General features: G+C 28.5%; 1 pseudogene; it reads left to right on the top strand.

Moving 5' to 3' along the window:
• The first annotated feature begins 123 nt into the window (after positions 1 to 123).
• Positions 124 to 532, top strand: LOC106437430 (annotated as a pseudogene).
• Positions 533 to 13417: the final 12885 nt, after the last annotated feature.

Below are 13417 nucleotides of genomic sequence, written 5' to 3'. Positions count from 1 at the left end.
ACTAAGTGATTGTCCTTTTAAAGCGCAGGCTGTGCTCTTGATTTTTAACACATTTTATTTTGTAAAATTATAGCCAAAATTTTATACTTTATGTAACATACAGCTGAAAATCGCCGCTCGTCTCTTCAGAGAGTTCGACGATTTGTTCAAGAGGAAAAATGAGTAGAGGAAGTGCAGCCGTTGCTAAGGGAAAGAAGAAGGGAGTTTCCTTCTCCATTGACTGCTCCAAGCCTGTCGATGACAAGATCATGGAGATTGCTTCCCTCGAGAAGTTCCTTCAGGAGAGGATTAAAGTCGGTGGCAAAGCCGGTGCCTCGGTGATTCTGTCACAATCACCCGTGAGAAGAACAAGATCAATGTCACTTCCGATGGCCAGTTCTCCAAGAGTTACCTCAAGTACTTGACAAAGAAGTACTTGTTAGAAGCACAATGTGGGGGATTGGCTCAGAGTGATTGCAGCCAACAAGGACCGTAACCTTTACGAGTTACTTCAACATCGCTGAGAACGAGGGCGAGGAAGAAGACTAGAAGATCTTTATACTCTTGTTTCCTGTTTCTGCTCGTTCGTTGTTGCTCAATACAATTTATCATCGCCCTTGTGTTCTTTATTGACACTTATTTTAGTTTTGTTGGAGTTAACTCTTGTTTCAGAGGATTGTTTAAGAAAAATATTTTGGTAATGATTCAAGAATCTGTTAATGAGGATTAAAAAAAAATGTAACAAATATTACACTATTTGTTTATGTAAACCAAGTATTTAATATCACAAAACAATTACTTTATAGGAAATTAAATTTCAGTTTTTGGTGGATAACCAATAATAATCTGCTCCCTTCTGGGTTACTTCCGCATTTATATACCAAAACATGATTTTGTGTTTTGGAGGGAAAAAAAAATGATTCTATTAAAATTTTAGTTTGACACTTTTCTATGGATCATTTAATACATTTAGAAAGCAAAGAACGAAAAATGTTTTAATAGAAAAAAATTATACGGTCAAAACACTATGATTTTATACTTCTCTTGAAACATAATACTGTAGAAAGGTGAACCTTAAAGAAAAGGAGGACAAGGATCTTGACGATTCTCCAAAACAAACTTACTGAGACAGTCCCTCCTTAGATACCTCAAATCCCGGCTTATAAAATTAATACCTCATGGATCGATAATGACTCAATTAGTGGTTTAAGCTGCAGTCTTAAAATCAAATGAATGCTCAGATCGATGCTTCATAGATCATTAGTTTTCGGAGGTCTAAAATATTGTTTTACTGATCTTATAGTCACCACATTATCTTTCTCCATGTTTCAGTTTCATTCAGTATGCGCGAATCACTTCCGATAGATAAAAGTATTTTGACGACATATATTCAAATCGATTATTTTAAACATTTCAACATACATTATCTAACTATTATATGGGCTTTCATAATATTTATCATATACCCTATCACAATATTTGGCAGCAATTTTGTATTAATATTTGGTTATATTTTTATCATTTCGTTTTCTTGCTAATTTTGCTAATTTTGATTTCTATGAAAGATAGAAGAATTATTATGTGAGTGTAACATTTTTTTTTATTTTTGTTGACGTTGGTTAGATGGAAGATGAAAAAGAAACAATAGCATAAATGGATATTGCATTTTGTGGATATTAAATATTTATTACTCCATCCGTTTCAAAATCTATATAAATAAAAGAGACTTTTTTCTCTTCTTGGGGCATTTACTTCCACGTGGCACACTTTCTTTAATTATACAAGCGACTTTCCCATTAGATTTTTATCGTGGACTGCAACTTCTGAGCTACTAAATATTGTGACTTTTACGAGGCCTACATATTTTAGGGTTTGTTTTATTCTCGCTGGTGGCGCTTTAGACACAGTTGTCGACGTTCGTATCTGATTCCGCCACGAGATTATATCCTCTCTAACTCTGTTTTGGTTGCATCCCCTGTTCCGAGAAAGATCTATCAAATCGAATTTGCTATCATGGCTACTGTTGCTTCATCTTCGTACGTATATGTTTATCGATCTCTTTGTTTTCTATTGTTTGTGTTATTGTATCTCGAATCGACCTTCGTTATCTCTCAGTGATGTAATTGGATTTGTTTAATATTGCGTAGATTTGTGTTTGAGAAAGTTCCCAAATGAAATTGAAACCTTTTTAAAGCAATGGACACAGTTGGTCGGAATTTGAAACTGTTGGAAGTAATGAACAAGTCTGATTAGGACCTTGGGTTATATAGTTTGGATTTGAAGCAGAGTATTCATTTAAATGGGGTCACTTACATCAACGCATACCTGTAATGCTGGCAGTCTTCTCTCTTGCCTTCATTGTATAGTCAACGTAAGTAAATTATTTATCTTTTAAGTCGTACACATAATTGTATTGCTGTACTTTTGATTGAAATGGTGATTTTTATAGGTCTTTAAACATTAGTGTGAGGAGTTAGAGGAAGAATCCCCAAGGTTTATTTTGTTGTAGTGGTATGTTACTTCTGCCACACCTCTTATACTATACTGTATTAAGAAAGTTTTTCTATTATTTGATGTTCAAATTTATTTATGGTGATGGCAATATGCATTACTTTATGGTGATTGCAGTATGCATTACTTGATGAGATGACTGATTTTGGGTACCTTCAGTATATGGAAGCAAGAAGCCTCAATGAATTCATCAAGACTGATGCATACGAATGGAAATTACACAGAGACCTCCTATAGCTGACACAAGTTCTTTCCTGAAGGAGAGAAGTGATATAGTACGAGAAGAACGATGGATAAAAGAAAGAAGCAAGCAGAAATGAAAGAAAGAAGGGAATCTCACGAGAAAAACGGTGTGTTTAGTGCCATGGTACTGAACGATGTCCAGTAGGGAAGATACTATATAGAAGAGATTGAGGAAGCTACTGACATATTAACGAGCAACAGAAAAGTAGGAAAAGACTGATACATGCCGGACTATAAAGGCACACTTGATCACGCCCCTCTTGCCATTAAAGTCTTAAGATCTGATGCTGCTCAAGAAAAGAAGCAATTTCAACACAAGGTGGAGGTTCTAAGTTTCATAAGACATCATCTTACGGTTCTTCGCCTTCGTGCATGTCCTTAATATAATATGGGTACTTGGTTTGTGAGTTAATGGAAAATGGGAGCTTAGAGGATAGACTATTTCTAAAAAAAACATTTACGTGACATACACAAAGCAACTACAGGTTTAGCTTATCCTGTCTCTTTTTTACTCATTTGGAGCGCAAGATTAGTCAATTGACTTATCATAGCTTTATGGTCATTGGATTCATTAATGGTTTTCTTTATTTTTGTCCGCATAAGATCTGAGAGTGTCAATGCTTCAGATTTTGACTTCTAATTATCCTTAATTCATTTGTTCAAAATCTCATAAGAAGTTAAAGAGGTATGTTCACTAAGGTTCAACAAATATGTTCTCAAGGTCTGGTTTATGATACAAAAAAATTTGAACCAGTTATCCAAGAGTTCACAGAGAAGGTCAAACTGGCAAAAATTTGTGGTTATATACATTTAGCTTATTGAAAAAGCAATCAATACGACATGAGTGAAGGCAAAGATTGTACAAGGAATGAAGTGGTGCTGAATTGAAATATTGCAAAGGTCTTGCATAAATTATTACATTTGCTTCTTGATCGTACCTATCAATGCGAATGGTTACATATGGTCACTTTTGACATCCTCTTTGTTTTTTTTGTGAACCTGTTCGAAGGCATATACACACGTAAATATGTTTTCATTGTATATATGATCATACAAACATTTGTTATTTATTAAACTGATCAATGTTTTAACATCACAGGATCCACGTGCTCTGGGAGCATAATATTAGAGAATTAAGAAAATGCAAGTAGTACCAGTGCATGTCTCGACCTCCGTGCAAATGATAAAAATTAATCCAGAGCGAATGCTAGAGGTTTGTCTTTTACTCCGACTCAATCTTCTTGCGAAGAATATGAAAATATGAACAGCACATTTTAGTGAATCTTTTTCTAAATTTTCTGATAATATTAATAGGATTAGATAACTTAATCCCATCTAATATACTATAGCTGAAAAAAAATCACGGTCAGTTCAATGAAAATCACAGTCTAACTAGGTGTTTTCCTGCACCATGTACAGTAAAATGTTTTTTAAATCTAACTTATATTTAAAAATAAATTTTATTAAATATTATAGATTTTACTATTTTCTTACTAATATTTAATATATATTTGATATATATTAAATCAATTTGTATAAAATTAATAAAATAATATAAAATTGTATAATTATCAAATATTTAACCTAAACAATATTATAAAATTTGTAGATATATAAGGCTAATGATCTTACGATTAGATATTTAAATTTTAAAAAAATTGTAGAAATTTTTGAAAACTTTAGTAATACAAATTGTATAAGTATACAAAATAATAGTATTTCGAAATTTGAAATGTTATATATGAATATATTTATTTTATAGATGATGTATGAGCTATTACCATATTTTAAAAAAAGTTTACCAAAATGAAATATCAATATTTAATGTAATATATGAATTATTACCATATTCTAATAAGTTTGCCAAAATATAAATCAACATTAAATGAAATTATCCATGTCATATTTTTCCGGAAGCCATGTCATCAATTTCAGTAGTCATGTCATATTTGTTTTGTGAAATTGATTGTAGAAAAGACATGTGGCAAAATCACTTCGCAAATATAGTCTAGGAGATTTGTTTGTTACAATCTATTATGTAATTTATGAAAACCCCTTTTCAAAAAAAAAAACTATTATGTAATTTGATGTTTTTGGCCCATTTAAATATTTTTTATTTACGAAGTTCTTTAATTTACTATTTGTGACCTGTAAAAGTTGGAAAATGTGGAATGTAAAAATAGTCGGCGGAGAAAATTATACTCTCTCTGTTTCATTATAAGTGTCGTTTTAGGTTTCGGCACACGGATTAAGGAAACAATTAATTTTGTACATTTCCTATAAAAAAATACTATTACCTATACACCTAACCATATTTCAACCAATAGAAAAATAAATTTTGCATAAAATTAATAAATTTTGCATTGAAAATCGAAAATGACACTTATTTTGTAACGAAAAAAATTCTCTAAAACGACACTTAATATGAAACGGAGGGAGTATGTATTAACATCTATTTTTGTCATGTATTTTCTTTTTAAAAAGTTAAAACTCTTCAAAAATTAATTTCGTCGTGCTGTTATTCTCCTCTGAAAAACGAGAGTTAAGCAAACAATTTATATTTGAACAAAACAAAGTGAGGGATGAGACCTGTTAGAAACATAGCAAAATAATGCTCCAACAAATCACAGTCTACAAAGCAAATCAAATTTCATAATAAGTCGTCATAACAACAGAACCCCTTAGCTAGCTGCCACGAGAAAGACCTAGACAACATAAACTGATATACGTGCAGATTTGAAGATATGTTGATTTCATATAAAAATCTCTACAGACGTATTAACGTCGTACACATCAGTTTTCTTTAACACCTCTTTTAATAAAATTCATACCTCGAATAACTATTAGCTACAAACGCATCAAAATAATATATAGTGGATCCCTAATTTTTTCGCACCTGGACATGAATCAAAATTCAATTACTGCTCATAACACTAACACATCTCCATAAAGTAAAAACACCAAACACAAGAACTCAACCTCTCTTGAAAACAAAAGCCCAAATCAAAGTATCCCAAACTAAAGTCAAAACGGGTGATCAACACATAGCTTGCTCCATTAACAATTAGAAACAACTGCTCTATCTGTTTCCAAAGAAAGAAAAATATAAAGTAGGAACAGACGCCAATAGTCAAACCAAATTGTTAACAACCAACTGACTATTCATTATATATTTCCGAGTAGAAGCAATTTATTCAAACAATAGGAGCAATTTATTCAAAAGTCATTTTGATCTCGAACAAAATATATGAACCCGGCGCGCGCCGGAATACCACTAGTAATGTATATTCTAGAGTTTTCAAACACGTAAAATTTTGACAATAAATGCATTGTTTTCCGTGTTTAGATATTTTATATGATTTTTAACCAATCAAAGTTCAGAATATAATTAATCTCTTTGAAATTTACAATTTACCATTATTACATACATTGAAAGGTAAAATATGGATCTTTTAAAAACAATTTTTTTTTTAAAACATGGATCATTCCGAAACCAAGGGAGTAATTAATTTGGTATAAAATAATAGTATAAAATGTAAAATAATTGCGAAATCTGTTAAAGTTATAATGAAGTGTCAGTTGAAAAATCTTTCTAAAAGCTAAGGTGTCATTTTTAGAAAAAGAAATGATAATTTTATTTATATACATACATTTTACTGATTAATCACATACAGCTCTACAAAAAGAAAAAGAACACTCCTAAAAATTAAAAAAAAAAAACCATCGTTTTCATAAGAAAAATTAAAGATTTTTTTTTGTAACTGAAAAATTGTTTCTAAAAGATCCTTATTTCACATTTTCAATAATAATGGCAAATTGTAAATTTTAAAGACAGTAATTGTATTTACTGAACTTTGATTGGTTAAAAAACAAAATTTAACGATTTTACAAAATGAATTTCCACATTGTCTTTTCAAAGTGTTATCTTGTACAAGTTATTAAAATTATAAACACGATTTCGTGTTTGTTTTTTCTATCTGGGTAACAACAATAGCTAACAAACACCAGCCACATTTTATTTTTTTGTTTTGGTGTAAATGTTAAATACCCGCCACGTTTTTCTTTCAAAGTTTATCCCGTATTGGGGATTGGACTTATTTTGGTGAATAACCAATAGTGGGCGCACAATCACCAAGAAGTTCATTTGTAAAAGAGACGAGAAGAAAACTTTAAAAGAGACGAGAAGAAAACTTTATAGCAAAGACAAAGAAAATACTCCCTCAGTTTTTAAATATAAGTAGTTTTAGCAAAAAAAGTTTATTTCACGATATAAATAGTTTACATATTTCAATGCATCTTTTTCATTTATTGGATATTATATGACCAATGAAATAATGTTAGATTTTTATTAATTGGTTGAATTAATTGGTTAAATGATATATTTTTTTAAATAATAATTTTTTAAATATTCGTGCTTTTAAGCAAGACTACTTATAATTAGAAACGGAGAGAATAGAAAAGAGACATGTACGGTTTGACCCCAAAAAAGACGAGAGACATGTAAGAAGATGTTATCCATCAGACTATTGTGAGATAGTCTATAGAGATTCATCGAATCTCCTATTTAAGGGGAATGGGCTCTCACGCATATGAGGATGCTATGAGTCTCTAGTTTGCTACGAGATAACAAGTTTTCAGCTTTTAGATTTTTGAGTTTTGAGTTAATTCATAAACACTATGGTTTGAAGGTTTTTGCATTTGGAGTTAATTCATAAACACTATGCTTTGAACGTTTTTGAGTTTGGAGTTAATTCATAAACACTATGCTACGAGATAACAAGATTTTAGCATTGCAAAAAATATTTTTGTAACATTTTTTCAAAAAAAATAAAATAATATTAACGTTAATTATAATTGATAGCCAAGTTTGAGAAATTCTTGGGTTCACCCTAGGAGGTGAGTATTTGATATTTGATATCTTTTTAAAAATGAACAAAATTGAATTTCCAAATAAGATTAAATTTTTAAAATAAAACAATAAAATACATAAAAAAAATTAAAAAAAAATATTGTTAAACCATTAGCAAAATACTAAATCTTATACCCTAAATCCTAAACTCCAAACCCTAAATTATAAATCTTAAATTTTGGATAAACCGTAAACCATTGGAAAATTTTAAACCCTAAATCATACATTAAAAACTAAATCTTAATAACACTAAACCCTAAACCCTAATCACTAAACCCTAAACTCTTGGATAAACCCTGAATCCTTGGATAAATCATAAACTCTAAATCAAAATTATTTAAAATTAAACCCTAGAGTTTATGATTTATCCAAGGGTTTAGGGTTTAGTGATTAGGATTTAGGGTTTAGTGTTATTAAAATTTCGTTTTTAATGTATGATTTAGGGTTTAAGATTTTTCAACGGTTTAGAGTTTATCCAAAGTTTAAGATTTAACGTTTAGGGTTTAGGGTTTAATATTTAGGGTATATGGTTTAGTATTTTGCTGAAGACTTAACAATATTAATTTATTTATTTTTTGTAACTATTTTTATGTATTTTTATTATTTTATTTTAAAAATATAATCTAATTTGGATATTTAATTTGATTTTCTTTTTAAAAAAATATCAGATATCAAATACTCAAACACTATTGGTTGGTGAATCTAGAGGTTCAGCCTAGGGGTGAACCCAAGAATTTCTCGCCAAGTTTTATATGTGCGTTCAAAGTTGTCTTAAGAACGCCGTATAAAACAAAACAAGTAATATTTTGGCTAAATAATTTAGAAAATACGGCTTGATTGAAATGTGAAACATTTAAACTGTCAAATTGTCAATGATTGATGAAATAGGTTCTATAGTTAAATCATAACAATAATAGTATTACTTGAAAGAAGATTTATTGAAAGGTGTTTTTTCTAAAGGTTATTCAAATCAAATTAAACAGACAAACAGATTACTAAGTTCTACTGTTTAGCCACAAATCGCCACAAAAAATAATAATTCGTTGAATATGGACTTGTGGCAATCGAATCTATTTGTTGATGTACTTTTACGACTTATATTCGAAAGAGTAGACTTTACTTATATTCAATGTACAACACGTGACTTGTTTATATATGATCCTTCATTACTCTTTTGTTGTGTTTACTCCTTTGTAGTGGTGGTGAATCATTGATTTTTTTATCCCAAAATCTAGTTATCTTTTGTTGTTATGATGCTAGTCTATGGCTACTTCTTGAATATTTAAAACAATTATTTTCTGAGCATTTTATAATTTAATGTAATTAGTCCTCGACACATTTATCCGAAACCGATAAACCAAATCACACCAAACCGAAAAACGAAGTTCGGTTCAAGTATGGACCATGTCAGTTATTTAATGGATCCTATATCTGTAGAATCTAAAAACCAAAATCGAACTGAAACCAAACCAAGAACCAAATAGGTATCCGAATTTCTATAATATAGTTTTAAATAACTTAAAAATATTATTTATAGGTCAAAATACCCAACAATCGAATTACTAGAATAATTTTTATCAAAAATATTTAAATTATCTGAATTATTCAAGTTTTTATCTGAAAACCCGAGATATTTAATCTGAAAACCTCCGTTTATCACTTTTTAACCCAAATTAACCAAAAAGCGAAACCAAATGAGATCCTAAATTACCTTGGAAATAAGCCGGATCTCAACTTTGCTACCCAAACCAAACCAAAACCAAAATAACCGAATTAAACTTTCTGAATACTCGAATGGATCATAAACCTTTAGAACCGAAGAACCTAAAAAACCAAAAAATCGAACCGGAAACGAACTGAGAATCGAATCCCCATGGCTATGTGCAATTGTTGTATTTTGTATCTTCAATTCATGTTTTCTTCAGTTTTTACGAAAAGTTCTTATTTTTCTTTGTAAATTAAAGATATGTTCTCCTACCTAAAAAGTAAAAATGTATAATACATAATATATCGTAAATCCTAATACAAGCGGAGATAGTTAATATAATTAATTAAAAAACCAGATTTGAACATGTTAATATGTTTTCTTAACATTATAATCATTTAAAAATTATAACCACAACCACATTTGTGGTCACATACAATTATTTAAAATTTCTACAAATTGCTACGATTTAGGTCTGGGGCAAAAACTTCAACAAGAAGTGCCATAGATTTTGCAGATAATATATGTCCACAATCTATTCTGAAGCTTATTCTACCTCTCTATCTTCGAAATACATTTTGTAGTTAAATAAAATGGATATCCACAAGTAAGACTGTGGATATGAAAGCCACGAATCTTGTGGGCGATTTTTGCGGAAATATATATCTACAATTTATTTTATAGTTATTGTAGCTACTTTTTTCGAATAGCCACAAAGGGTATTTTGTAAACGTCCCAAATTATCGTTTTTGTAAGTTGTGGCTAATTTTGAGGACATTTTGTGATTAGTTTATACTGTCGACGAAAGGTTTGTCGCTAAGTCGTGGCTAAAAACAAATTTTCTTGTAATGATTATGTATCTTTTCTTTCTTTATCAACAAAAATATAGTATTCAAACAAAAAATGGTTTCAAGTAGGCATGGACATATAAACTAAGAATTTAAAAGTCAACCTAAACCGAAATAAAAAAAATTTAAAAAATTTAAAACCAACCAAAGTTCAAATAATTGAGCAGTTCATATATTCTAGAACCAAACCAAAAATCAAATAAGTACAATTTATATATCTAAAAATATTAATTATTTCAATTTTAAAAATACCAAATATTTTAAAATATTACTTATAAATTGAAATATTAAAAAAATTATCTAAATAGTTTTTATCTGAAATATTTAAGAAATTCAAATTACCTGAAAGAACCAAATGACCTAAATATGTATTATTCAAAATATTTAAAGTTATTCGAATACCCAATATTTAATCTTAAAACTGTAAATAGTTTTTATCTTGAATTATAAAAAATTAACCAAAAAAAGAACCGAACCATAACCGAATCTAAACCAAAATTTAATTAGATATCAGTTAGTTTTTATAATTGTTATCCAAACCAAACCAAAACCATAAAGAATTAAAACGAATTTCATTAAAAAAATTAATGGAATGGAATCGAAAACTGAATGCCAATATTTCTAGTCTCGGATTTCAGAACATGCAACTTAATTTCTTGTAGTGAACACGAAACGGCGGCTTAAAATCTTCGAATAGTCACCACTCGAAGAAAAATCATCCTCTCATTTATGGCTTGTTGTCAAAATGGCTATGATGATTTTAATGCAAGCAGAGCCGTACCAAGCACCAACATGTCCCTCCAATTATTATTATTATTGTTATTTTTTGTCCCTCCAATTATTCAAAAACTGTGCTATCAAGAATCGTTCAAAATCATGAAATTATTCGTCAACTATACGCATTTATGTCTTCTACAATTAACACACACACACACACATATATATATGTATTTACTGGTGTCTTAACAAAATTAATTGGATGATGTGATATATAGTTGAAAAACGTTTTTAGGATTCAACTACGAGTGTGATTGGTATTGATGAGAGTAATTGAGCATAATAAATAAAGAGGAACTGAGAGTAACAGTAAATAGAATAAAATAATAGTTGAATCCAACGCAACACATTTTCTTCACCTGAACCAAGAGGGAAAAAATAATCACTTTTACTCTATTTAAATAGTAACCAGCAGAAAAGTAAGTGAAAAGTTTTAACCTGATTGGTCGAATATTGGCTGAAAAGAGAATAAATATGTTTTCCACCAAATATATATCGCCATTTGTGACGTTCAATCAAAGCCTATAATTTTCAAAATTTTAATGATCTAATTTATATTTTAAAAACATATTTATCACAGCAATTTTCCATTTATATCTTCTCTAATTTTGCTCACATTTGTGTATAATTGCATAAATTTTCTCTAAACACTTACAAAAACCAATATATTAGAATAAATTTATTTGATATAGCATTATGGTAAAAAAATCATGTTACTAGAATAATATTCAAATTACTTAATTATTTTTCGATGATTCAAATAGTTTTTTTTCATTTGTACATGATTTTTATATAGATACTATGTTTATAAACATAATATATATATAAAAAGATTAAAATTTGACCAATATGTCAGATGAATAATAAATTAATTGAATAAAAACTATTAAAGAAAATCATTGAACTAGATACATTTTTATAAATTAACTAAAAATATTTAAATTAATTTACTATATTAATTGTAATTATTTTTCATGTTTACTCTATTGGTTATAAAGTGAAGTCACTTTTAAAAAGTGATAAACGTAAAAATTGATGATATTATATATTATAAAAATAACAAAAAAACACGTTCTAAAGTTATAGAACTTAAACAAATCGTATACATGTACATGTGAAACATGAAATCGTAGTCACTAATTATTATCCATCTTGTGTCAACTAGTTATCTCGAGGCCCTGGCCCGCCTATTAAATTTGGTGCACAGACAGTAGTGTCTCTGCGTGTTTGTGGCTCAAAATCTACAAAATGAGTTGCTTCAAAGATTGGATAAGGTTTTAATTTTAATCAAGACCTAGATCTCGATCCGCGCAACTGCGCAGTTTTTTATTTTTATTTATTTTTATATAAACATTTTGCTTTCAATTTTAAATTGGTATATATTATAATATATATGTGTCTATTAATTTTTAAAACATAATAAGGATATGGTATATTTTTTCATTGAATAAATTGTTTCAAACTTTCACATGTATTTGTATCTTCTTCTATATATATATATATATTTTCAGATTATTATTTCATTATTAAAATTGTAATTATATATATAGATCAGTAAAATATTGTTTTATTGTCATATTTAAAATTATTGTAACATTTCACAAATTTAGAAAGTTTTTACAAAATTAAACTTTCCGCTTCATATGTTTATATTATCGAATAAATAATTAAACATTTAGTTTTTGTTTAATTTTTAAAATAAACTATATAGTTAGTTTTTTTCATTGGTTTAAGGTAGAAAAGATTAATCATTGTTAGATAATATGATTTTTGTTATTTAAAAAAATATTTATAATTTTAAAATTTAACATAGACAAATATTTAAATAATTAACATATGGAGGTATAGTATTACAACATTAAATTATATGAAGATGTATTTTTGTGTTTTCTATGAAAAAATTGTAAACCTCAAGAAAATTAATTGACTTTATTGAATTATTATTGGTTAAATTATTGAAAATTGAAAATTACAGAAAAAGATACATTTATTATGGTAGTTTAATGTGTTTTCTTAATATGTGTGAAAATATTAAAAAGTCTATCTTTGTAGAACGGAAGGAGTATCTATTTAATTTATACTATCTATAAATCCAATGGATCATTTATTCTTTAAATCCAATTATTGATAGCCCAATAAAAATTTCTGATAGGCTTAAAATTTAAATGATAAGATTAGAGATTAAATGTAACATGACTTTCTAGGAATATGTTCATTATGTCCATTTTTAAAAAAATCATACATGAATCAAGGTTGTGACTTATGTTTTAATATATAATATCATTTAATGGACATCTCCGGTCATGAGATTTTGGAACTATACACAATTTAGTAAGTCTAAAGAAAACCAGCAGCTGAAAATAATGGAATGTAATATTTTGAAATTTAAGAAATTTCATCAAAATTTTCTATTGAAAACTATCAGCTGAAAAGGTCCAATTTTGT

This window comes from Brassica napus, chromosome C2, assembly GCF_020379485.1.
Source record: "Brassica napus cultivar Da-Ae chromosome C2, Da-Ae, whole genome shotgun sequence".
NCBI lineage: Eukaryota > Viridiplantae > Streptophyta > Magnoliopsida > Brassicales > Brassicaceae > Brassica > Brassica napus.
This window is presented reverse-complemented; position numbering and strand designations above follow the sequence as displayed.